The sequence below is a fragment of the Perognathus longimembris genome, unplaced genomic scaffold, assembly GCF_023159225.1.
Source record: "Perognathus longimembris pacificus isolate PPM17 unplaced genomic scaffold, ASM2315922v1 HiC_scaffold_147, whole genome shotgun sequence".
Taxonomy (NCBI): domain Eukaryota; kingdom Metazoa; phylum Chordata; class Mammalia; order Rodentia; family Heteromyidae; genus Perognathus; species Perognathus longimembris.
Window position 1 is genome coordinate 86424 of NW_025956474.1, and position 24528 is coordinate 110951.

At 40.0% G+C, this 24528-nt stretch overlaps 3 pseudogenes; all 3 read left to right on the top strand.

Annotated features, from left to right (window-relative positions):
- Nucleotides 1–611: 611 nt before the first annotated feature.
- LOC125344538 lies at nucleotides 612–1832 on the top strand (annotated as a pseudogene).
- Nucleotides 1833–9980: 8148 nt separating this feature from the next.
- Nucleotides 9981–11010, top strand: LOC125344535 (annotated as a pseudogene).
- A 10583-nt stretch (nucleotides 11011–21593) lies between these two features.
- LOC125344532 lies at nucleotides 21594–22998 on the top strand (annotated as a pseudogene).
- Nucleotides 22999–24528: the final 1530 nt, after the last annotated feature.

Below are 24528 nucleotides of genomic sequence, written 5' to 3' on the forward strand. Positions count from 1 at the left end.
GCCAGAAGCGGCGCTGTGGCTCAAGTGGCAGAGTGCTAGCCTTGAGCGGGAAGAAGCCAGGGACAGTGCTCAGGCCCTGAGTCCAAGGCCCAGGACTGGCCAAAAAAAAAAAAAAATAGTCCATGTGAATCATCTCAGTAGATGCAAAGAAATCTCTTCAAAAAAAAATCCAACATCATTAATAGAAAGAACATAACAAAAAATAATAAAGCCCATATATGATAAAAACCACAGCAAATGCCATATGGACTGGTCATGAACAAAAACAATTTGCTCTAAAACCCGCGAGAAATCAAGGTAGTCCATTCTCTGTACTTCTCTTCAGTGTAGATCTGGAAATGCTAGCCAGAGCAATAAGACAAGAAAAAGATACAATTCTGATTCACATAAGGAAGGCAGAATCAAGCCATCCGTATAGCAGATACCCTAATGCATGATATCTAAAGGAAACAAGGACTCCATCTCCAAGCTCCTAGAGTTGACTGAAAACTGTGTTATAGTAGCTGGTTACAAAATTACCTCACACAGATCAATGGACTGGGAGGAAGGGAGGGGGCGGGGCCGCGGGTGGTCAGGCAAGGCGCGGCTCGGGGCCTGGCCTGGCCTCCAGGATGGAGGAGGGCGGAGCGGCGGTGCCTCAACCGGAGAGGCCGAACTGAACTGGTTCCGCCTCAGCGATTCCACCGAGAGGATGGAGTCCGAGCTGGAGGCGCGCGGCGAGGGTCAGCGCGGCTCCTGGAGGCGCTGCGATGACGGCGGCTGCCCCACAGCCGTCTGGCGTCGCTGCCCCTCGGCCCGATCTGCTGGCGCTGAGCGGCCTGCGCATGCTGCTGGCCTGCCACAACCGGCTCGGAGGGCCCGGCACGCTGCCCAAGGGCCTGGCGCGCTCTCCGCCCTGCCGCAGCCTCCAGGTGCTCAACCTCAGCAGCCATGGCTTCCAGGAGCTGCTGCCAAAGCTGCTGGGGCTGCGCGCTGCACACCCTCAGCCTGGGCGGCAACCGGCTGCGGAGCATCCCGGCCGAGATCGAGAACTTGCAGAGTTTAGCGTGTTTATATCTTGGAGGAAACTTCATCCAAGGAGTCCCAGCAGAATGAGCAAATCTGCCTTGTCTGAACTACTTGGTATTGCGTGACAACAAAATCCAAAGTGTGCCTCCTCAGCATTCCCAGTTGCATTCCCTTTGTTCCCTCAGTCTTCCCAGTAGCTTGCTGACATGCCTGCTTCGCAAGATCCTCATCCTTATTCATTTGGAGGAGCTGAGTTCACCAGGAAATCCATTGGTTGTTCGTTTTGTTAGGGATTTAACCTATGCCCCTCCCCCTCTCCTGGAATTGGCTGCATGGACCACTGAGGTCCGCAATATTTCGCTGACGTCCCTGTGGTCTTCCTGAGAATCTTCTTAGATACTTGAGTTCAGCTAGCAATTGCCCAAACCCAAAATGTGGAGGAGTCGACTTTGACTGCTGTGTCAGGCAGATCACGTTCGTGGACTTCTGTGGGAAGTACCGCCTTCTGCTCATGCACTACTTGTGCTCTCCTGAGTGCTCCTCCCCCTGCAGCTCTGCCTCGCACAGCTCCACATCCCAGAGCGAGTCCCACTCCGAGGATGAAGCCAGCGGAGCGCACACCGAATGCACTAAGTTCTCCTTGGTTGAGCACAATCGAGGGGCTTCTGAGAGACAGCTTGAAATTGACTAGAAACCTTGTTGCCCTCATCAAGGAAAGTACGGGATAGAAGAGTTCATATTCCATCTGCCTGTCCAGCAAGAATGAATCCAGTTCCGTGCTTAGACTTCACTCCGAATGGCAGTTTGCAGTGTTCACAAGAGGATGGTACATTCTCAGCAGCCATGGACCAGCGGCTGCTGCTGCTGCTGCTGCTGATAGGAGAAGTGAGGAGTTATCAAGGTGTGATTATTACTGAGCTGCCTTTGGCAGTGAGTTGAGCACTATACCACAGAAGAAGCCTTCTCCTTATACCACCCCTGTTTTTATATAACAGACCCATCTATTCATATGAGCCCACAGGTAGTTGCATAGAACTTCATTAGGTCGTTCTGACCAAATAACTACTAAAGAATATAACTTTTAAGTAGGATATTGGAACTTTTTATTTGTTTTTATATGATTATTAATCTTTATAGCCTAGCAATGATTAAAGTGCCTTAATCATTCCAGTGAGATGGAATTTTATGCAAAGAATAATGCCAGAACAAACTAGAACCTGACATTATGCAGAACCCTTTAAAATGTGCTTTAACAACTCAGTGAATCACACCAAGCCCATGCCTTCTTAACTCCTGTTTTGGTTTCAACATTGCAGTGATCCCGCTTTAATTTTTTTTCTTAAACTATCTTTAAGTAGTTGTTCAAAGAGGTTTCAATCTACATGTCAGTTTACAAGTACATTGCAACAGTGATGCTGCTTAAACCAGTCACTTTATACATAATGGGATACCACAATCTTGATCAGTCCGTTTACCATGAAGCAGAATAGTATATTTTGACAGAAAATTGTAGAGGATACACTAATTTGTGAGTGAGAAAGGTAGAATTTCTAACAGTAAAATTTGACCCCTTTGCCTGTGCTATAAACTAAACTGTAACTTTGAAACATTTCCAAGAAAACTAAGGTGGTTAGATAAACAAGACAAGAGGGCCAAAGTTGAAAGCCAGGAAATTACATTCATACAGTGTCTAAAACTAGTTTAACACTGCAACATTTTGAAACTAAAGCATTGGTAAGTAGCAAAAGATACTAAGCTTATTCTCTCTGTAAAGTGTAGAATAATTGTTTTTGAATTTTTATTGGCTAGTTTAATGTACAATAGAATTGAACAGTAGTACACTGTAAATTCATGTAAAGTATAACAACACACATATAATCATTAGATTAGAAGTTATAATGACATAATAAATGCTAAATGTACAGGTGAGATTGCATTAGAATGCCAGGTAACCTCTTATGGCACCCCGTATTGTATTATAATGCTATTTATGTGTGCTAGCTTTCCGTATATATTATTTTTATTTTAGATTATCATAGAGGTAATTCAGGGTTTGTGTGTGTGTTTGTATGTTCATTCATGAAACATGAGTATTTGATGACTGTAGTTGTGCATGCTGCTATAGTGAGTCCCCTTACCATCTCCTTGTTAAAAGTGTAGTAAGATTATTCTTTTATTATTTAGAAATGTTCTGCCTGTATCTATAGAAGTAATTATTACATTGTAAATTGTAAACTACAAGTAAAAGAGTCTTTGCTTACATCTTCCACTGAGCCACAGCAAGCTGTAGACTGAAATCATGAAAGGTAAATTTCAGGTAGGCAATACCTATACCATACCTAAAATGCTAATGTAAAACATACAAATTGGTAGCATCAAGGTTTGTTCTGGTGTAAATGCTTCTAAATAGCATCATTTCTGTGGTTCTGAGGTTGAACTGAGACCTCATGCTTACTCACCTGAGTGTTGCTTAGCTGGTTAAGCAAGACTGCAGTTTGATTTTTTGCTGATTAATTGAAGGTGGAGGCTTTAAAAAAATTCTTTATTAAAGTGATGTACAGAGGGGTTACAGTTTCTGAGGTAGAGTCTTGTGGACCTTTTCCTGCCTATTCTGGCTTCACACGGTGTTCTGGATCTCAGCCATATGAGTAGCTAGGATTGCAGCAAGACACAATAGGAACCATCTTCTACTTCTTCATGGACTGTCAGCTTAACCTAAGTAACAGCTTGAATAATCATATAAAAATTCGTTTTTGTAAAATAAATAGGTAGGTTAATATAGCACTTAGCCCTACATAGCTATTTCCAGCTTCCCATGAAGGAAGTATACTGCTTGATCTCTAGTAGAAATACATATGAGCATATGTAGCTGTGTACTAATAGTGAGTGTTCTGTCAACAAAACGTTTACAATATGTCTTTGCCTATTTTTGAAATGTAGGAGTGGTGTGCGTCTGTTCTTACTAACTGTTTTGGAGGGGTAGGAGAGATGAAACCCAGCCTCTGTTCATGCAGGGCAAATCCTTTTCCATGGAGATGCAGCCCCAGCTTAACTGTGTTCTGATTTGTGTGTATTTGAGACAGGGTCTTGCTACACAGGCTGGCCTAAAATTCTGTATGTAGCTCACACTGTCCTTCACTGGTAATCTTCCTGTCTCTGCCTCCCAAGTATTGGGATTACAGGCATATACCACCAACCCCAGCCTATCTTTGGTAAATTTGTGATGAAATCTTTAGTTGTTCGTTTTAATCTCTCTTTTTTTATTCTTATTTTTGATCTTCTACATGGATGCTAATAATGTCTAGGATTTTCCTTGTTATAGAAATATAGAAGATGAGATGGAAGGGATTTGATCATCTAGAAACAAGATGATCCTGAGCCAGACAGCAGATATATATTGAAATGGAATAACTAATATTTGAAATAGAAATGGGTACAGTATTCAGTCTTAGTCGTGTTTACTCATAGAATGCAGACTGAGTTAGAGACATAATCCTATGCTCTGAGCAAACAGGAAGGTTCGCTAAAATATTTGGTGTCAGGGACTGATGGCACAGGGAACAGCTGTGCTCAATGTTCCCTATATTTGAGTAATAACAAAGGTAGATCCTTTTGTTATCAAGAGTCTCATTATGGAGTTCAGGCTGGCCTCAAACTTGCAGTCTTCTTGTCTCTGCCTCCCAATTGTTGGGATTGTGGGTGTGGGCCACCTTCCAAATGTGTGCTGGAGGTGGACTACTTCTAAACACCTTGGTATTAACTTTTTTAAGTTGCCAACTTAAAAATGCATTTTAGACTGACAACAAACCTGGAAATACTTTTGTTGATATAAATAAAAATAAGAAGTAGTCCACAACTAGCAACTGGTGGCTCATGCTTGTAATCCTGACTACTCAGGTATCTAAGATCTGAGGATTGAGATTCAAATCCAGCCTGGCCAGAAGAGACTGTGAGATTCTTCACTTCAAGTAAGTACTGAGACAAAGCAGGAAATGATGCTGTGGTTCAAGTGCTAGTGTGCTAGCCATGAGTAAAATGAAGCTCAGGGACAGCACCAGACCCTGAATTCAAGTTGGAGGGCCAGGCACTAAAAAAAAAAAAAAAGGTCACAGTAGTTTTTTTCTGGTTCTGGGGTATAAATCAAGGGCCTCATATATCCCAGCCCTTTTAGTTTGTATGTTTTTTTTTAAGATAAGGCTTCACCCACCCTCTGCCTGAGTTGGCTTGAAATATGTAATCCTTTTGCCTCTGCCACCCACGTAGCTGGGATTACAGATGTATATCAATGAGCCTAGTTTAAAATAAATCTTTAGCAACCACAGGCAGAGAGAGAAGTCAAACCTAAGGATATTCCTAAGCTAAGCAAGCCCTTTAGGGTAACTGAATTGTTTAATAAAGTTATTAAATGACCTACTGGTTGTCATCTAAAAACCTTTAATACTAAAGTTATTCAGTACTTGCTAGTAAGAGCTGGTGTTCATCTCCCAAATGAAAAACCAGGAAATGATAGGATTTTCTTCCAGCAGGGAGAAAGCAGTGCCTCATTAACCTAAATTTTCTGGTTCAGCAGATAATATTGGTTAATATTTACCTTTTCACTGTAAAAGTAAGCAAATACTGAAAGTTTTTGATCTTTGAAAACTTTTTAAAATCAGTACCTATTTATGTATTAAAGAAACGAATGGTAATTTGCTAAATTTTATATGATCTCATATAGGGAAAACTTTATCCTTTGTAGTACATACACAAAACTAGTTTAGTTATGTAAACTAGTTTAGTTTAAACCTAAGTGTTTAGGTAAGACCTGAACAATCCCCCATTCATCCAAAGTATAGATTTTATTATGTAATATTATTCCTCATTTAATCAAAGAGCTTTTCAGTTGTGCTGGATATTTAACCTCAGTAAAAGGCTATTGTGTAGGCATTTAGGCAGCACAGCCTATAATACATAGTTCTAATTTCCTCTGCATACAAGAAACATACTTGACCATCATGTCTTTTAACACTAAATTCTTTGTATCGACAGACTTAGTGTATAACAGTGCATTTAATTTTGTGTGTTGTAATAGTTCTAATCTTTTAAAAAATACTTAGGTTGTTTGTGGTCAGAGAGAACTAAGTTGCATTAAATCCTCCATGGACCCAGGATTGGGGAAATTACGGTAACAGCCTCATCATTTCGGACCTTTGACTTGAGGGAGAAAAACTGATCTTGAGAGATTTGTCAACCTAAAACAGGACCCATTGTATCAGTGTACAACTTCTGGGGAGGCACCCTCAATACACTGCTACCGGAGGGCCTTGTCATAAAATCAGTAAAGGATGTTTCTCAGAATTTTATTTAAAAAATGTATGCCGTTCCATGAAAGGATAACAGCAGTTTCGTTCTATTACTCCTTTTTATATAGCACTTATAAAATAACTCCTCATATATATAGTACATATAGCCTCTAGTGGAGTATTAGCACGGTGAGGCCTAGCATGCTTTGTCACTGATTTTATTATAGTACAGATTGAAAGAGGGTGTATTTTCAGTATGTTTACTTGTAAATACTAACATTTTACAAATCTTTTTCTTGGTTTGAAGTTGTTAAGTTTTGAACTAAAGATTTACTCACAAACTCTGCACACTGTTGAATCCATACTTGCAAGGCAATTCTGATCTGGAGGCTACAATCACTTACCTAGCTTGTTAGTTTCTAGGGGAAATAGTCTGGATATATTAAAATCTATTCATTCTAGGAAGGTTATTTACATACTATCAAACAAGAAAGCCATGGTGGAAGAACCATTCACAATCACCAGACATTGCTTTGGCTTTGCTCCTGTGGTTATGGATAAGTTAGATTTAACTGCTTTTTGTTCAGATGTCACCTGGTATTGAAAACATTAAGACATTCTTTAATGTGTCTATAACTGATATAAAGGAATCCCTTCACAGATTTTGCTCCTGAGTACCATTCTACACTTGAGCTGCACCTCCAGTCAGATTCACTGATCTTAATGATTAACCTTGATGTGTTACTGAGGATGAGTATTATCCTCAACAGTCACTGTACAGTAGTTGTATAGAGACTCACATTGAAGTTTGGTGCATTCTGATCCCATTTTGTATGTGATAAACAAAAATGTAATAGGAAAAGCCCTTAGAATAACCAGTATTTTAACTTTAATCATAAACCTGGGGACTTCAAAGTATCAATAGAGGATGATGAAAATGCATTTTACTTTTACTTTGGTCAGATGACTGTGATCTGATTTCTCAACTTGTATATTTGAAACATTTTGAATTAGGTATATAATTAAAGCCTAACTTTAAAAGAATAGTGTAATGTAACAATATAACTCAAGAATAAAGTTTTGTTTTCTAGATAACATATAGTTTACTGTATCAAAATTACTTGTTACTTTATAATGGTAAATTCCTTTCAAAGAATATTTAGCGCTGGGGATATAGCCTAGTGGCAAGAGTGCCTGCCTCGGATACACGAGGCCCTAGGTTCGATTCCCCAGCACCACATATACAGAAAACGGCCAGAAGCGGCGCTGTGGCTCAAGTGGCAGAGTGCTAGCCTTGAGCGAGAAGAAGCCAGGGACAGTGCTCAGGCCCTGAGTCCAAGGCCCAGGACTGTCCAAAAAAAAAAAAAAAAAAGAATATTTAAACTATGTTGCATACTTCCTACTGCCTCTAAGACATCAAAACATTGTAATCATGTATTAATTATGTAAATTTCACCTTACTAAACATGGCGCCTGCCTTTATTTTGTTTTGTTTAAATCCAGCTCTCTATTTCAGGAAAATAACATTATTTTATTCTTAATGAATAAGAATTTACTCTTAAAAAATCTAAAATCCTCATAATGTTTGTATTTGTATATTATATCATTGCTTATCTGTTTATTAAACTTTCAATACGTAAATCCATAAATTAAAATCAGTAGACTGTATACCAAACATACACAGGCAGAGATGGCAATCAGGAAAACACCTCCATTGATATTCCCACAATAAACAAAATAAAACCAAGTAAGCAAGCAAGGTATCTGTGAATAAACCTAATTAAATGAGCAAAAAAACTTTCATAGCAAAAAACTCTAAAAATTTGAAGAAAAGAATCAAAGTCAACATCAGTAAATGAAAAACCCTTAACATTCTTGAAGGGGTAGCTACTAGTAGAGGAAAAATGGCCATAAATGATCTATAAATTTAATGTAACCCCCACGTACTGTTAAAAATCATCTAGAAATCTAGTGCAATCCCCAACAAATCCTGAAAGTAGTTCTTTACTGAGATAGATAATACAAACTACAAATTCATGTGGAACAGCAAAGACCACAAATAGCTAAGGAAATTCTAGGAAAAAATGGCAATGGGGGCAGTATCACAATTCCAGACCTGAAGCCCTAGTAACAAGCTTTACTATCAAAACCAGCGTGCTGTTGCCCCAAAAGTACACCTGGAGATCACTGGAACAGACTAGAAGACTCAGACATAAAAGCACTTACTTAGAGTTACCTGATATTTGACTGGGTAGCCAAGTGTAGACGGTGGGAAAAAGTCAGGTTCTTCAAAAGTTGGTCTTGTTAAAACTATGTATCTAGGGGCTGGGAATATGGCCTAGTGGCAAGAGTGCTTGCCTCATATACATGAGGCCTTGGGTTCGATTCCTCCGCACCACATATACAGAAAATGGCCAGAAGGGGCGCTGTGGCTCAAGTGCAGAGTGCTAGCCTTGAGCAAAAAAGAAGCCAGGGACAGTGCTCAGGCCCTGAGTTCACAGCCTAGGACTGGCAAAAATAAAAAATAAAAAAACAATATATATATATATATATGTATATATATACTAAGTATCTAGATGCAGAAAATTAGAGGTGGATCCCCCTTTGTCTCCATGCACTAAAATCACCTCAAAGTAGCTCAAACCCTTCAACATCAGACCTGAAACTTTGCAATTACTGCAAGAAGAAGTAGAAGGAATACTTGAGCTCAAAGGCATGTGCAGGACCTGTCTGCAAAGTCTCAAGGACATAGCAGATAGGAGAGACACTTGACAAGTGGAATTTCACAAAAATAAAAAGTTTTTGCATGCCAAAGGATATAGATACTGAACTAGAATAACAATCAATAGAACAGGGCGGGGAGGAGATCTTTACCACTAATATATCTAAGAAAGGCCTTATATCCAAAAAATAGAGGAACTCAAGAAAGTAACCCATGGCAAAGCTAATCCATCACTAAAAGGTGCCAAGGACAGACTTCTGAGAAGAAGAGACAAGGCAAAGAAACACATGAAGAAAGGCTCACCATTCCTGGCCGTAAAGAAAAAGCACATCAAAATACCTATGAGATTCCATCTCACCTCAATTTCCTTGGCCAACATTGTAAATTCAAACAAAAACAACAAATACTGGCAGGGATGTGGTGGAAAGAAGAAGTCTATTGTGCCTTTGGTGGGTATGAACACTAGTAAAACCACTCCGGACAGCAGGCTGGAGGTTTCTGAAGAAACCAAAGTACCCATTTCACATGACCCAGCCATGCCACTCCTGGGTATCTGTCTTGAACATCACCAACCAGCATACGGAAAGACAACTGCACCTCCTTGTTCACTGCTGAACTATTCCCATTAGCCAAGTTAGAGAAAGAGCCCAGATGTCCTCCAATGAATAAGTGGATCTAAAAATACACGATGTAATTTTATACTGCCATTACAAAGTAAAATATAGCATGTGCAGGGGAATGGATAGGACTAGATAAATCATTTTTAGTGAGGTAAGCCAAACTGGGAGAGACAATGGTTTTGCTCCCATGCAAAAGTGAGTTTTACGATAGCTTGGGACAGGAAAAAATAGATACAGGACTCTAGGCATTCACTCACAGCAGACCAAAGGAGTGTACTCTTTGGACAGGAACACAACAAGTGGCACGGTGCCGATGTGCAATCGGTCATATTAAAAACATTTATCAGAATGAACCCTCCCACGGGCGCGGGCTCCGGAGCGGGGCGCGCTGAGGCGGCAGCGGCCGGTGCAGCCACAAGGAGCGGCCTGGTGAGAGTTGCGCCCGCTGCCCTCTTGCCCTACGCGGTTGAGGCAGAAAGTGGCGGAGACTTCGGGGGCCGGGGCCAATGTGAGCGCCCCTGTGACCACGCACCTCTTTCCTGCCACTTTTGCAAGGGCGAGGTCATCCCCAAACTACCGGAATATATATGTCCCAGATGAGAACCAGGCTTTATTGAAGAAGTGACAGATGATTCCGATTTTCTAGGTGGTGGTGGCAGCCGGATAGACAATAGCACATCGACACATTTTGCCGAGCTCTAGAGCCATTTGGATCACACAACGTTTCCCAAGATTTTAGACCATAGAGCCAAGGAGAGGGGTCACCAAACTCACACTGACTTGTGGGACCAAGACGGCCTCCACAGCTGCCAATGAGTCGGAGATACAGGTCTCAGGGAAGTCCTCGTCCTGACAGATCTCCAGCTATTGAAGGGATCATACAACGGATCTTGGCAGGACTCTTTGCAAATTCTACAATTCCTGGATCCCCCACCCCCGGCACCCCGGCCACCCTTTTTCTTGGAGTGGGATGCTACACTCCAACCCTGGGGACTATGCCCGCGGTCAGACAGGGCTGATGCCAGTGTAACGCAGAATTTGGCACAAGTGTCAAACACAGGGCCTCCACCAGTCACAGGAAAAGATTACATCTCTTCCAACATTGACAGTAACTCAGGAACAAGTTGAGATGGGCCTAGAATGTGCAGTATGCAAAGATTACACACTTGAGGAAGCAGTCCAGCAGCTTCACTGCAGTCATCTCTTCCATTGTACATGATACAGTATCTGTATCCTGCCATGGCTAGAACTGCACAACATCCGCCCCCTATGTAGGAAGATCTGAAATGGTGAGGACTGTACTTGGCAAGCCCAGAACTCTGAGGCCTCTGCAAACAACAGCAATGGCATCCAGCTACATGACAGTTGCACTTTCTGAAACTAAACACCATACCTGAACCAGGGCTGGGGTGGTAGTCTTATTGACATAGCTGTAAATTGTATCAAAACAAACAAACATAATAGATGGATGTAGGAATCACATAACAAGCTCCAACCACATGAATGTTTTTTTCTCTTAGTTGAAAGTTAGTTCCTTCAGATGGAATTGTATCTTCAACTACAAATGCCTCTTGTTCCTGAATTCCGAGTGATATTTTATAAGTGTGAAACTATTATGTTGGTTTGTTCCTGCCTGAATTGAATTAGTTCCTTCAAGCCTAGCTGAGGTCCGGCTGTGTGTCCTGTTGTCCAGTGAAAGCTGTTTCTGGCCCCTCCCCACCATGAACATATTTCGCAGTAAATAGAGAGGAACCAGTGCCCTAAAGTCCAACCAGTATAAATCCCTTTGTCTTAATCATAAAAATCATTTTGACCACATTAGCGATAAGTGAGGTAAGATTAATTTAATCTGAGACTACTGAACTTGTTTTATCCTGATCCTCCCAAGAGCGTGAAGAAAATTACAGTGGGAAGGAAAAACTGGTCCATCATCACACACTTAGATTTTCTCATTTTGATTTTCAGACATTATTTCAAGAGGAGCAGTATCCTCAGAACCAGCATGCCATGTTCTGGGAATCTTAATGTTGGTGGGCTTAGGTGGGCAGCATATAGACATGGAAAGGTGTGTGAGATCTTCAGTTCTGAAATTTTTTTTTTTTTTTTTTTGGCCAGTCCTGGTCCTTGGACTCAGGGCCTGAGCACTGTCCCTGGCTTCTTCCCGCTCAAGGCTAGCACTCTGCCACTTGAGCCACAGCGCCGCTTCTGGCCGTTTTCTGTATATGTGGTGCTGGGGAATCGAACCTAGGGCCTCGTGTATCCGAGGCCGGCACTCTTGCCACTAGGCTATATCCCCAGCCCTGAAATTTTTTTTAATGATCCTCAACACTTTGTTTGCTGTCTTTTGTCTTAGAATTACTTCATTACTGCTTGTACAGCTAATTCAGTGTTTTTGATAATTTATTGCTCTTTAGAATTTGGAATTTTCTGTTGTCTTGATTTTTTAAAGCCCATTTTTCATCTCTGAAGCTTTTCCTGTTCTGCTTGGCTCTGGCTTTGATTGGGGTCAAGCTGATGAATGTGATCATTCCCTAAATAACTCAGCCTTGGAAAGATAGGCCTAAATTTCCAAGCCTAACAATGTCCACACAGATGCTTTTTGAGTATTGAAAATTAAATAAATTAAAATGTAAAGAATAAAATGAAGTCTCCCACATCAAATAATAAGAATATTTTAGGTTTCCCTTTTTTTAAATGTCCTCTAACAAGAGGAGCACCTAACAGCAGTATAATAACACAATAATATAATAGTCTTGGTTCAAATTATGTGCCCTCTGCTAGTTCTCTAAACTGGATAGTAAGTATGTGCTGTTTATAGTCAGATGGGAAGCATTTATACCATAGTATGAGTGAATTGAGATTAACTGGGGTTATTATCATGAAAATGGTGATAATGTACATGCTCTTGTGTTATAATGTGAGTACCACTATGACTGGCTGAAGCAGAAATACAAGGGGGTGAAGAGGAAGACACAAAAATACTGTCATTCATTTGTTGCCACTAGTCAGTTCATTTAGGTAAGGGTCCTTCTGAGAGCCCTCCACATTTGGGTGTCACTTTTGGAAATGGAGTACTCTAAATACAGTGTCTAGAATATTACCACAACATACTTCCTATCTCATATCTCTGGCCTAAAGTTAAGTAGCAATAACACAAGATGCACACAAATACAGTTGCTAGGTAAGCTGGTTTTCATGTATCCAGGAAGCTGCTACTGTCCTCATTGTTTTCTTTTCTTTCTGGTTCTGTTAATTCCGTTGGTTCAAGCCCATACCTTGCACAATTTTGGTTGCCAGTGGTGATATTTTAGTTTTGCAAGGCCATCTTTGCCACCTGTGGCAGAGGGATGAAAAGTTGGTCTTTCCCCTTAAGATATAGTTTGACATGGTGGGCAGGGAACATTGCTCATGCCACAGGATATAGAACATAAGCATGCCTCCTGCTCCCAGTAATAGGAATACAAGGCCCTGTCTTGGACACAAAAGTGTTTCCATCAGTTCCTCAGTTCTATGATTTGAAAAGAAAGAAGATGTTTGAAAATGCCTTTCAAAGATTACAAACCCGCACTTGTCACAATTTAAATCATTTTCTAGCAAATAAAATATTATGTCAGTGATCCCAAAAAGGATGTAGACTTCTTCTCCCTTTTCTGTTTATTTACACAGGAATTTAAAGGTATGACAAGCACATTCTACAACTGCTTGAACTTGTGTGGGCACAAGAAATATCAGAGTGATGCCGAACTTGTCCTGGCTGTAGATGGGGCTGAAAATTGTGAGAGGTGTAACAAGATCCATTATCAATTTTAAGGTGTTGTGGAACTCCCACATGATTGAAACGGTTGAATAAATGGGACCAGGAATGTTTATTTGTGTATTTAACACTGGCCTGCATGAAATGAAAAACGAAAGACAATGGTAACCTGTCTCCAATGAGGAGACATGCCAAATCTGATTGTCAAGTAATCCTCTGGGATTGACTCCTAATGATTTAGAGATACATGCAGATCACTGGCAATCTGGGTAGGCTGTAAGTATTTATTCAACTTGTGCTATGGGTAGATTGAGTGCTTTTATTTGAGCTCTGTAATTTTGATGTATAAAAAGTAAATTTGAAAGTTGGGCATTCTAAAAGGCTAATTGCTTTTTGTCAGAGGTCCTGAGATTTCAAAATGAGAATGAATATGGGTGCTAAGTGTATTCTTTTAATACTCAAGTTTATACACTAAGAAGCAATACCAGCTCCTTAACCATAATGTGCACTGATAAATGTTGTTTTTCTATAATTTGCATTGCAAAAAGAAAATACTGTGCATCCTATCCTTGTATTAACTGCCTGAAAAGAAATAGGCCTTGGAGCTGCAATAGCAGCTGACACTTCTGCTCCACAGGCAGACTGACATGCTCAAGTAACTCAGTTTTTCTTCTTTTTTTCAACATGCATGTTATTTTTGCCAAAGCCATCAATACAGAGAATTATGTCCACAGCCACTGATTCATGTAAGACTCTTGTTGAGGCAGAGAAACCCAGTAGGGGCAATGTTTGCAGAGAGTATGCATTTTCATAGTAGTAACAAGACAACTTGACATGCTTTGGAGGGAAACATTAGTGTTTTTTTTAACATGGTTCTCAAAGGGACGGGGAGATCAATGCTGTCAGGATCATCAATTATAGGAGCCTGTGTAGGAGTTTGTCCCTTATGTTAATTAAAGAAGTGAGGTTATTAAGATAAGGGTATCAGTCATTTTGGGAGCCCAAGGTAGAAACAGCCAGCTAGGGAATATAACTGGGGGACTCCTTGACTTAAAAGTTTATAGGGCTCTGTGAAGTGGAGAAATCAAACGAATAAACCTGCAAATAAATCTCCTTGTCTCCTCATTAACTGCCTACCATGAAGAATTTTTGGTAGCTTTTGTTTGGCTTCATTCATCCAAATTTGTAGGGAGTTTAAATTCAGATTGCCTTTTAAGCAGGACAGTGTGCAGACCCCCTGATTTGGGAAACCCAGCAGCTGAAATGGACTGGTGTCCTGCAAAGTTTTATGAACTCACCTACCATATTTGAGGAGGATCTCCAACAGGACTTATGAGAGTTTCAAGAACAACACCCCAACCTACCTCACCTTCAGTATGAAGACAATTTTCTCCTGCCAGCAATAGGTGTGCTCAGACATCTGAAAGAAACTCACCCTTTCTCCATCAGCCATACTACATAGTGTCATGTAAAAAGACATAGATCTATCAGTCTCTTTCATGTCTCTTCTTTAGAAAACAACCCCTGGTCTGAGAGCAGATCCCTCTCTTCAGCCGCAAAGATCATTACTTTATATCTGAATTCCATTTCCAAAGAAATTGGCACAAGAATTTCTGGGCACAGAAGGATGCTGTCGTGTGTGGATATTGTGAATTTGTGAGAGGACCAAACAGGTCTACTGTGCCACATCTCGGGGTTCCAAACAGCTGCTGGGAAGATCAGGAGGAAATTGCCTCTCAGGACTTCAAGATGCTAATGGTTACTGCTCCAGATCTGATGATCGAAAATATCTCCAAAACTTTCCCATCTGTTTGACCATGATGTTTGGGCCATTGCAAATACATTCCTTATTTATACTCTCAATTGTGGGACCAACTATTGGGCTACCATACCAAGAGATCTGACTGACTAACCTGGTGATGACTTAGCTCTTCGTAAAAGTAGCCAACCAACTAACAGTGGGGTAAAAGTTGACACTGACAAACCCCCAATGCTATTGAGACTTGGGCATGTCACTGGATAATGGATGTCTAATACTCACACTTTGAGCCAGAACACTCTTTTTCACTGGATCATCTCCAGTTCCAATTCAACACCTAGACAAGCTCCATCTTGATGATGACCTAAAGGCTCCCAGCAAGGATTCCTGAAGCCTGTTTGATCTTAACCAGCCCATTCACAATGCCTTGTGCATCACCCATATTGACTTCTTTACTCATGCAAGCAGTATGTTTCAAGATCGAAGACTAGTGGCAAGAGCACTGGCTACTACTACACAGGACAAGGTTATCTGCTCCTGCCTTTACCCCAGGCAAACTGCCCCAAAAGGTGGAGCTCACTACTTGGACACAGAAGTAAGAGTAAACACTCAAAGTGATATCATACATGGACATACACGTGAATATGCTTGTTTCTTAGGAACACGAGTAGTATTTGCAAAAGGAAACAGTCGAAAAAACAAACAAGTAGCCTTAGCCCTCTGGGATCCTGGATGTCTTCAAACAGTTGGCTATTATCAATTGGAAGGAAAATCAGAAACTTAATTCAACTGTGTCTCAGAGATATCATCAGGCCAATATAGCTGCCAAACAGGTTGTTAGTCTACCTGTGAAACTACTGTCCCTCTTTGTGATCATGTCATTTCCCCAGCCACAAGTGTTTTCTACTCTAGTTAATATTTTTTGCCAATTCTAGGGCTTGAACTCAGTCCCTGGCTTCTTTTTGCTCAAGGATAGCACTCCATCACTTGAGACACAGAGCCACTTCTGGCTCCTTCTATACCTGTGGTTCTGAGGCATCGAACTCAGAGATTCACGCACCCGAGGCAAGCACTCTAACACTATTCCATGTTCTCAGCCAGAACTTAATTATTTAATATAGTTAATTTTCTATTTAATGATTTAATCTAGTGAATTTTATTTATAATTTCTTGCAAGAAGAAAGAGTTGCCACAAATCAAGGAGCCACCAATGACAACAATGTTCACTGGCTCATGCCTGGTTGTTTAGAAATTCCTGTCATTGTTTAGAAGCTGCCTCACACAAATCCAGTCAACCACACATTAAACCAAAATGTACCTGCTCTCACCTCATTTCTTCCTTCTTTCAAAGATTAATTTGCTTGCAGGTCCAAATTTGAACTCAGGTAAACCCCTGACTAGGGTCGTCAGCAACTCAGGAACCTCTGGAGACACAGGAGCTTTCACAAGTTTCTTTGACCACTGTCAAGAAGTTTGTACTCTGCTATGAATACTGTGAGGAGGTAGAGATTTCACATGTAGTGACATCAATTTTCCAGGAGTAAATGAGGGCAGCTTACTTTCAAAGTGTGGTGAGGCAGCAGGGATTTTGTTAAATAAACAATAATTCTAGGGCAACCATCAGTGCCTCACACACAGTGTCTACTCCGGAGTCTGATGAGAATTAAAAGTGTAAGCCAGCTGAGGCTGTAAATTCTGTGAAAGTATTATTCCAGTTAATCAGGAAACATGAAAAAGTGGGACTATGGTACAATATCACAAAATGTCAGAGAAAGTACCCTTGATGTTGAGCACTTCTTCATGTGTCTCTTGGCCACTATCTTCAGAGAATGTCTCTTCAGAGAAGTCTCTTTTGGAGTCTTTAGCCATTTGTTGAGAAGGAAGTTGGTTCTCAGAAGATTGATTCTGGAGGAATTTAATTTTTTGAATTCTACATCTATTTTAAATAGGAGGCCTTTGTCTGTTGTATGGGCAGTAAAGATCTACTCCCAATTTGTGGGCTATCTACTTATCTTGCAAGTTTGTTCTTTTCTGAGCAGAAGCTTGTCAGTTTGTTGAAATTCCATTTGTCCAACTTTTCCTTATTTTATTTTGTTTGTGTGCCTTTATTAACGTTTCTTACAGTGCCAAAAAGCACAAATGTTTCTCCTATTCCTTCTTGCAAAATTTTCAGAGTATCTGATTCTACCTTGAGGTCTTTGATTCATTTGGAATATATTCTGTTGCAGGATGACATATAAGCATATAGTTGTAGTTTGTTACAGGCAGTGAACCAGTTTTGCCAGCTTTGTTGAAGAGGATGTCTTTCTTCTATCCTACTTCTTAGCTCCTTTATCAAAGATTAAGTGGCCACAGTTCTGAGGGTTCATTTCTGTGTCTTCAGTTCTATTCTACTGGTCCTCAGGCCTGTTCTTGTGCCAATACCAAGCTGTTTTTATTAGCATAGCTTTATAATACAGCATGAAGTTTGGCATTGAAATTCCTTCAGCACTGTTCTTTCTGCTTCAGATTGTTTTTGCTATTTGGGATCTCTTGTTTCATATGAATTTCTGGACTGCTGCCTGTTTTCATTAAAAATGATGATGGGTTATTGATGGGTATTGCATTGAAATTGTAGATAGATTTCCTTTGACAATGTTGCCATTTTCACAATGTTAATTCTAGAATCCATGAGCATGGGACAGTTTTCCATTTCCTTAATTCTGCTTTAACTTCCTTTTGTCAGGTGATTAAAATTTTTACCATAGAGGTCTTTCACTTTTGTTAAGGATATTTCTAAGAATTTTATGGGCTTTTTTTGAGGTTATTATAAAATGAGTTGCTTTCCTGATTTCAGCCTCAGTCTTCAAATTGTTGGCATATAGAAAAGCAATTGATTATTGAGGATTTATTTTATATCTGTTTATTTTGCCAAAGCTTCAAATCAGCTCACCCAACTTGGGAATAGATTCTAGGGGCTTCTTTACATACAGGTTCATGTCATCTGTGAAGAGAGTTTAACATCATCTTTTTCTATTTGGATCTGCTTTATATTTGCCTATTGCCTTATTGCTCTGGCTAGGAATTCGAGTACTATGTTGAAGAGGAGTGCGGAGACCGGACATCCTTGTCTTGCTCCTGATTTTAGAGGAAATGGCTTTAACTTTTCATCATTAAGTATAATGCTAGCTGTACATTTTTCATAGACAGCCTTTATTATGTTCAGGAATGTTTTCTGGATTCCTAGTTTCTCCAAAGCTTTCATTACCAAAGAGTGGGTGGATTTTATCAAAATTTTATCAAAAAAAATTGAGTCTAAAGAAACAATCATTTGATTCTTGACCTTATTCCTATTGATGTAGTGAATTAGTTTAATTGATGTATATATTTTACCAGCTTTGCATCCCCGGACAAATCCCCATTAGTTATAGTACATGATTTTTTGACTTGTTGAAATTAATTGATCAGAATTTTGTTGAGAAGTTTTGCACCAATGTTCACCAAAGAAATATGTCTAAAGCTCTCTTTCATTGATGAGTCCCTGTCTGGTGTGGAGATAAGGATTATAATGGCATCATAGAATGTGTTTGGGGCAAATTTTCACTTTCAATTTTATTGAAGAATTTGAAAAATATTGGCATGAGTTCTGTTTTGAAGGCTTATATAATTGTGCGCTGAATCCATCAGAGCTGTCATTTTCCTAAGATCTCTTATTGCAGTTTCTATTTCATTGCTTGATATATTTATGGTTAGGAGGTTTAAATCGTGTTAAGTTTGGGCATATCAGTTTTTGCTATGAATTCATCTATTGCTTCAAGGTTCTCAAATTTATTAGCACAAAGTTATGCAAAATATTCCATTTTATTCTGGATCTTGGTTGTTTCTGCGATGATGTTCCTAGCCTCATCTCTGATTTTGTTTATTTGGTGTGCTGTCTTTGTTGTTGGCTAAGGTTTCCTAGACGCCTTTTCATTTTGTTAATATTTTTGAAGAACAAACTCCTTGTTTTCTTGACTCTTTCTATGTTGTTGTTTTTTTTTTTTTTTTACTGTAAGTGATTTAATTTTAATTATTTGCTCCCTTCTATTGGTTGGGGTTTGGCTTATTGCTCCTCTTCAAGGATCTTTAGCTGCTTTGTTTAGTTGTTGAATTGGGATTCCTCCAGTTGGTTGATGTAGGCTCTCAGACCTATACATTTTCCTCTGAGTACAGTGTTTGCTGTGTCTCAAAGGAGCTGGTATTGTATGCTGATTTTGGTTAAATGCCTTAAGCATTTGAACTTCTGTTCTGATTTCTTTGATGACCCACTGGCAGTTCATAAATGTGTTTTTCAGTTTCCACATGATGCAGGATTTTCTCTGGTGGCTTGTGTTGAGCTCTAATTTTATTCCATTGTGGTCTGAGAGAATGCAGGGAATGATTTCAATATTTCTAAGTTTGTACAGTTTTTCTTTAAGATCTAAAATGTGATCTATTTTGAAGAATGTTCCATATGCTGCCAAAAAGATTGTACATTCTGGTGTTGCTGGGTGGAATATTCTGTAGATGTTGGTTCCGTTTAAATGGTCTACGCAATTGTTTACATCTGAGGTTTCTTTGCTGGGTTTCTGGCATGTTGATCTGTCTAGAGGTGACAGTGGTGTGTTAAATCTCTGACAACCAATGTGTTTGCATCAATATGTGGTTTTAGAGTCTGTAGCATTGGTTTGATGAAGTTGGGTGCTCAAGCATTTGGTGTATAGATGTTTAAAATGCTGGATTGATTTTATTCAAGCCTTTCACTTTCAGAATATGTTTGTCTTTGTTGACAAGATGTGTCTTTTTAAGGAAGCAGAAAAGTGGTTCTTGATTTTTTTGATCCAAAATTTTAGTTTATGTCATTTAATTGTAGAGTAAAATCAATTAATATTGAGTTAATGTTGAGAGCTGCATTGCCTTATGATTTTTGTGTCATTTTTTCCTATTCCTTACCCTAATAACCTGTTTTCTATTTATGGTTCATTTCTATGCCAGTATTGTGATCCTGTTGATTTTCAATGAGAGTACACCTTAGAGGATTTTCCGTAATTATGCTTTGATGGAGATATATTGTTTCAGGTTTTCATTGCTGTGGAAGGTTTTTACTTGACCTTCAGGTATGGATATTTGGCTGGACACAGTATTCTTGGTCGGTAACTATTTTCTTTAGGGTATAGCATACCCCACTCCAGGTTCTCCTTGCTTTCATGGTCTCTGCTCAGAAATCGGGAGTAATTCCTTTATATGCGATTGTTCTTTTCTACCTGGCAGCTTTAAGCATCCTTTCTTTGGTCTCTCTTTAACATCTCCAGATTACAATGCATCAACTCGATGTCCTATTCTGGTCTGTTTGTTGGGGGGTTCTAAAAGCTTTTTGTATATGAATGGGATTATTCTAGATATTTGAGAAGGTTTTTGGCTACTATCCTGTTAAACAATGCCTATTCCATTAACTTCCTTCTGTAGGTTCTCAATACCTATTCGCCTTAATTTGGGCTTTCTGATTATATTTTGGAGCTTACTAAAACAGTCTCTTTGGATTTTTGGCTTGGTTTTGTATTATTTTTTGTTCTTTTTCCATAGTCTAGGCTAACCTCACTTCCTGAGACTCAGTCCTCTGCATTATCCAGTCTAATTTGTAAACTATGTATTTTTGATCTCCCTTTCTTCCAATTATTCTTTCTTGGTGGCTTCCAACTCTCTGCTACTGTTTTCTTTTTGATCTTGTATAGACTTCTTTACTTCATTAATTTGGTACTGATTGCTGTCTCGCAAATCTTTTCGCTGAGTGGCTCTCCTTTCATAGGACTCTTTATCCTTCTGTTGGAGTTTGTTTAGCTTTCTGTTTGTTGAGGACATAAGTTTCGCTATTAATTTTGGTTGGATTCATCTTATTCACATATTAGTCATTGATTAGTTTCCTCATGCTTATGTATTGATCTTTGGTTTACCTCCTCAAACTCTAGAAACTTGTCGGAAGCAATTCAAACTTTTCATTTATCATTTTTTATAGCAGCATGTGTAGAGAGCATTTTGAGGACTGTTCCTCTAGGTCTCTGAATGACTGCTCTGATTCCTGGTTATTCTGAGTGGGGGTGGAGATTCCCTGACTTGCCATTTTTCTTGTGTGTTTTTTTTTTTTTTTTCTGTCCATTTGGATAGGAAAGCAAACCCCAAAACACACCGGTACGTTGATTTATGTCCTGAATCAAACCTGACCAAGTCCGATTGTACAGTTCATACAGATTCGCCATCATAGACAGGCAAATTCTCTCTCTCCTTTTTTTGTATGTAAAAAGAGAGTTAGTAGTCACTCGAGGTCTCCGGGGCAGCTGGAAGGCGACTGGGGTAGGCAGCCAGAGCGGCCTTGGAACCGGCAGTCCGGGGCGCAGTGGGGCCCCGAATGGGATCAAGGACCAAGCTCTCGCAAACTTGGGACGTGCATTCCGCGGCACGGCCAGAGCCATGAAGATGGTGGCACCCTGGTCGCGGTTCTACTCCAACAGCTGCTGCCTGTGTTGCCATGTCCGCACTCGCACCATCCTGCTTGGCGTCTGGTACCTGATCATCAATGTTGTGGTATTGCTGATTCTCCTGAGTGCCCTGCCTTATCCATATCAGTACCACTTTTCAAGCTCTGAACTAGGAGGGGACTTTGAGTTCATGGATGATGCCAACATATATTTCTCTTGTCATGATCCTGATATGTGCAATGGCTACTTATGGAGCATACTTATGGAGCATACTTATGGATCATCCTGTTCTTCTCTTACCACATCTTCGATTTTGCCCTGAACACCTTGGTTGCAGTCACTGTGTTTGTTTATCCAAATTCCATTCGGGAATACATTCGACAGCTGCCTCCTGATTTTCCCTACAGAGATGATATAATGTCAGTAAATCTCACCTGTTTGGTCATTATTCTTCTGTTTATCAGTATTATCTTGACATTTAAGGGCTACTTGATTAGCTGTGTTTGGAACTGCTACGGCTACATCAATGGCAGGAATTCCTCTGATGTCCTGGTTTATGTTACCAGCAATGACACTATGGTCCTGCTGTCCCCGTACGATGATGCCACTGCTGTGACTGGCGCTACCAAGGAGCCGCCACCCCCTTATGTGTCTCCCCGAGCTGGTGGTAGAAATGGAAGCAGCAACGTAACAGCTTTGTGGACATCCAATAATAGTTCTGTATGCTTCCATCGTAGATGAGCTGGTTGTCTTGTCAAAAATACCATGTTTTACAGTTTAGTTCTGTTGCGACCTTGCGTAGTCTCATACCTATACTTTTAGCTTGAGCTCTGGAGTAGTGTACTGTAGGGTTCTTTCTGTAGGGATGGGGTGTAATTTGGGTCCATTAGTTTTCCCCAGAAATATAGATGAGTCTACTTTTGTACCTGCTCAGCCTTAAAGTTGGGCAGTAGGCCACTTTTTCCCTTCTCTGTCTCTTGAAAGTAATAAAGCAAAAGCAAAATTAGGTAATGCTTTTTTCTTAAAGCATTCTAGTATCCTTACAAATCCTCAAAAAAAAAAAAAAAGGAATGTTTGTTGTTCAATCATTGTTCTAATTAGGTAAAATGGCACCCTCATATTTGTTTGAAAGAATTTTCCTGCTTTTCTATGACTTCACTTCAATGACCCTTTAAATTTGTTTGTCAGGGATGTTCCTTGTGAGCTGCATAACAAGCATTAGACAGTACTGGACAGTGACAACAGAAACTTGTTGAGTCCAAGGTGGTGGGGTATCTCCTCTTGTTAGAAGGGAACTGATTTGTGTGGCACTGTCAGAGACCCAGTGCCCCTTTCCTTCTGGCTTCCATTCTACCTGATGCTCTCTTTACTGAGTGTCCTAACGATCCACTTTATCAAGGGGAATTACCCACATGTGTTTGCCTACTCCAATAGACTCCAATAATCCAATTTAGTTCAACAACACTCAGCTTTTATGAGTTCCACCTGTAATGGCCAACAGTTACAGAGCACATTGATCTAGCATGGCCCAGATATGTGTAGTTATCTAAGATAACCAATTAAACCACCTTTGGAAGCATCCTCTCCCTTATCAATTGTTTTTCCTGTTCAGTATTTTTTCACACCATAGTTAGACAGTTGCTTATAATCTCTGAATTGTTTGCATAAAAATAACAACTTTTTACCACAACCAGATATATACCCTCTTGTTGGAGAAAGAGAAGATTCAGGCCACTTCAATTCTGAAGGACCATTTTAGCTAAAGAATCTACTTGGCTCTCATGTGACAGATTTTTAGGTGGCCATTGTAAGTGGCTGAGTGAACAATTTCACAGGTTTGTGTATCCTTTTACAGGTGCCTCAGATCAAACTGCAGTGGTCATGACAAATCTGTCTCAGTTGTACTGATACACAGATTGGACTCTCTTCTACAAGAATTAGAAAGATGAAGGGGAGACTATAATCTGGAAAGCAGAGAGGGGGCATGCTTTCACATAAGGGAGGAGGCACAACTGGTTACCCATTTATACCGGTAAACTGGGTATGGTTTGTACATTATACAATGCTGTAAATCTATCATTTACTACAATTGTATTATTGCAAACTGAAGTGTAGTGTAGGGGTAGTCAAGTGACAGTAAGAAAGTCCTAACTGATACTGACATACCCCACCTAGGATCTAACCTCTCCTAGAGGGTCCTAGGACCCAGGAGGAAGAGGTGGAGGTCTGCCTAAAACTTAGATTGATGTCTCCATCTTCGTGGTTCCCCTCAATGGAGGTGAATGTTTTACATACCCAGCATGGGAAGAAATATACAAAATAGGTATGACTGATAGTTTTGTACCTTGACATACATATCTTTTACAATATGTAATTTCATTTTATTGTAATTTTTATATACATAACGTTTATTAGTCACAAGCACATTCCTTCATTTCCATTCAAACCTCTTCTCCAACCTTTCCAGGTCCTGTCTAGATTATGTCTCAGAAAAGGGAGCATAAGTCATTATATAGGGTCACTGTTTTACCCTGGCTATGAGTATTTAAAGAACTCCTCAGTAATGTAATTTCTCAGTTCTGGCTGAGAAATTTCTATTACTGGCTTATGGGATTACCAGATACAAGTGAAGTTCCCAAAAGAGTAATTAGACATGCAAAAGTCTTAGCTTTAAGGGTTCTTGAGAGCTTTGGAATTTTCATTCTGTTTCTTTTCCTTGAGCTGGAAATGATGTAGCCATGATGGAATGCCTTTGACCTTTAGTGCCATGGGGGTGGTCAAGATGATAGCATATGGTCCTTTCCAAGTTAGACTATGTCCCTGGGCAGCAAATTTTTTGAGCTCCATTGAATCTCTGGGATGGAAGGAATGTACATGACTAGAGGAAGCAACTGGAAGTGCATCAACAACCCC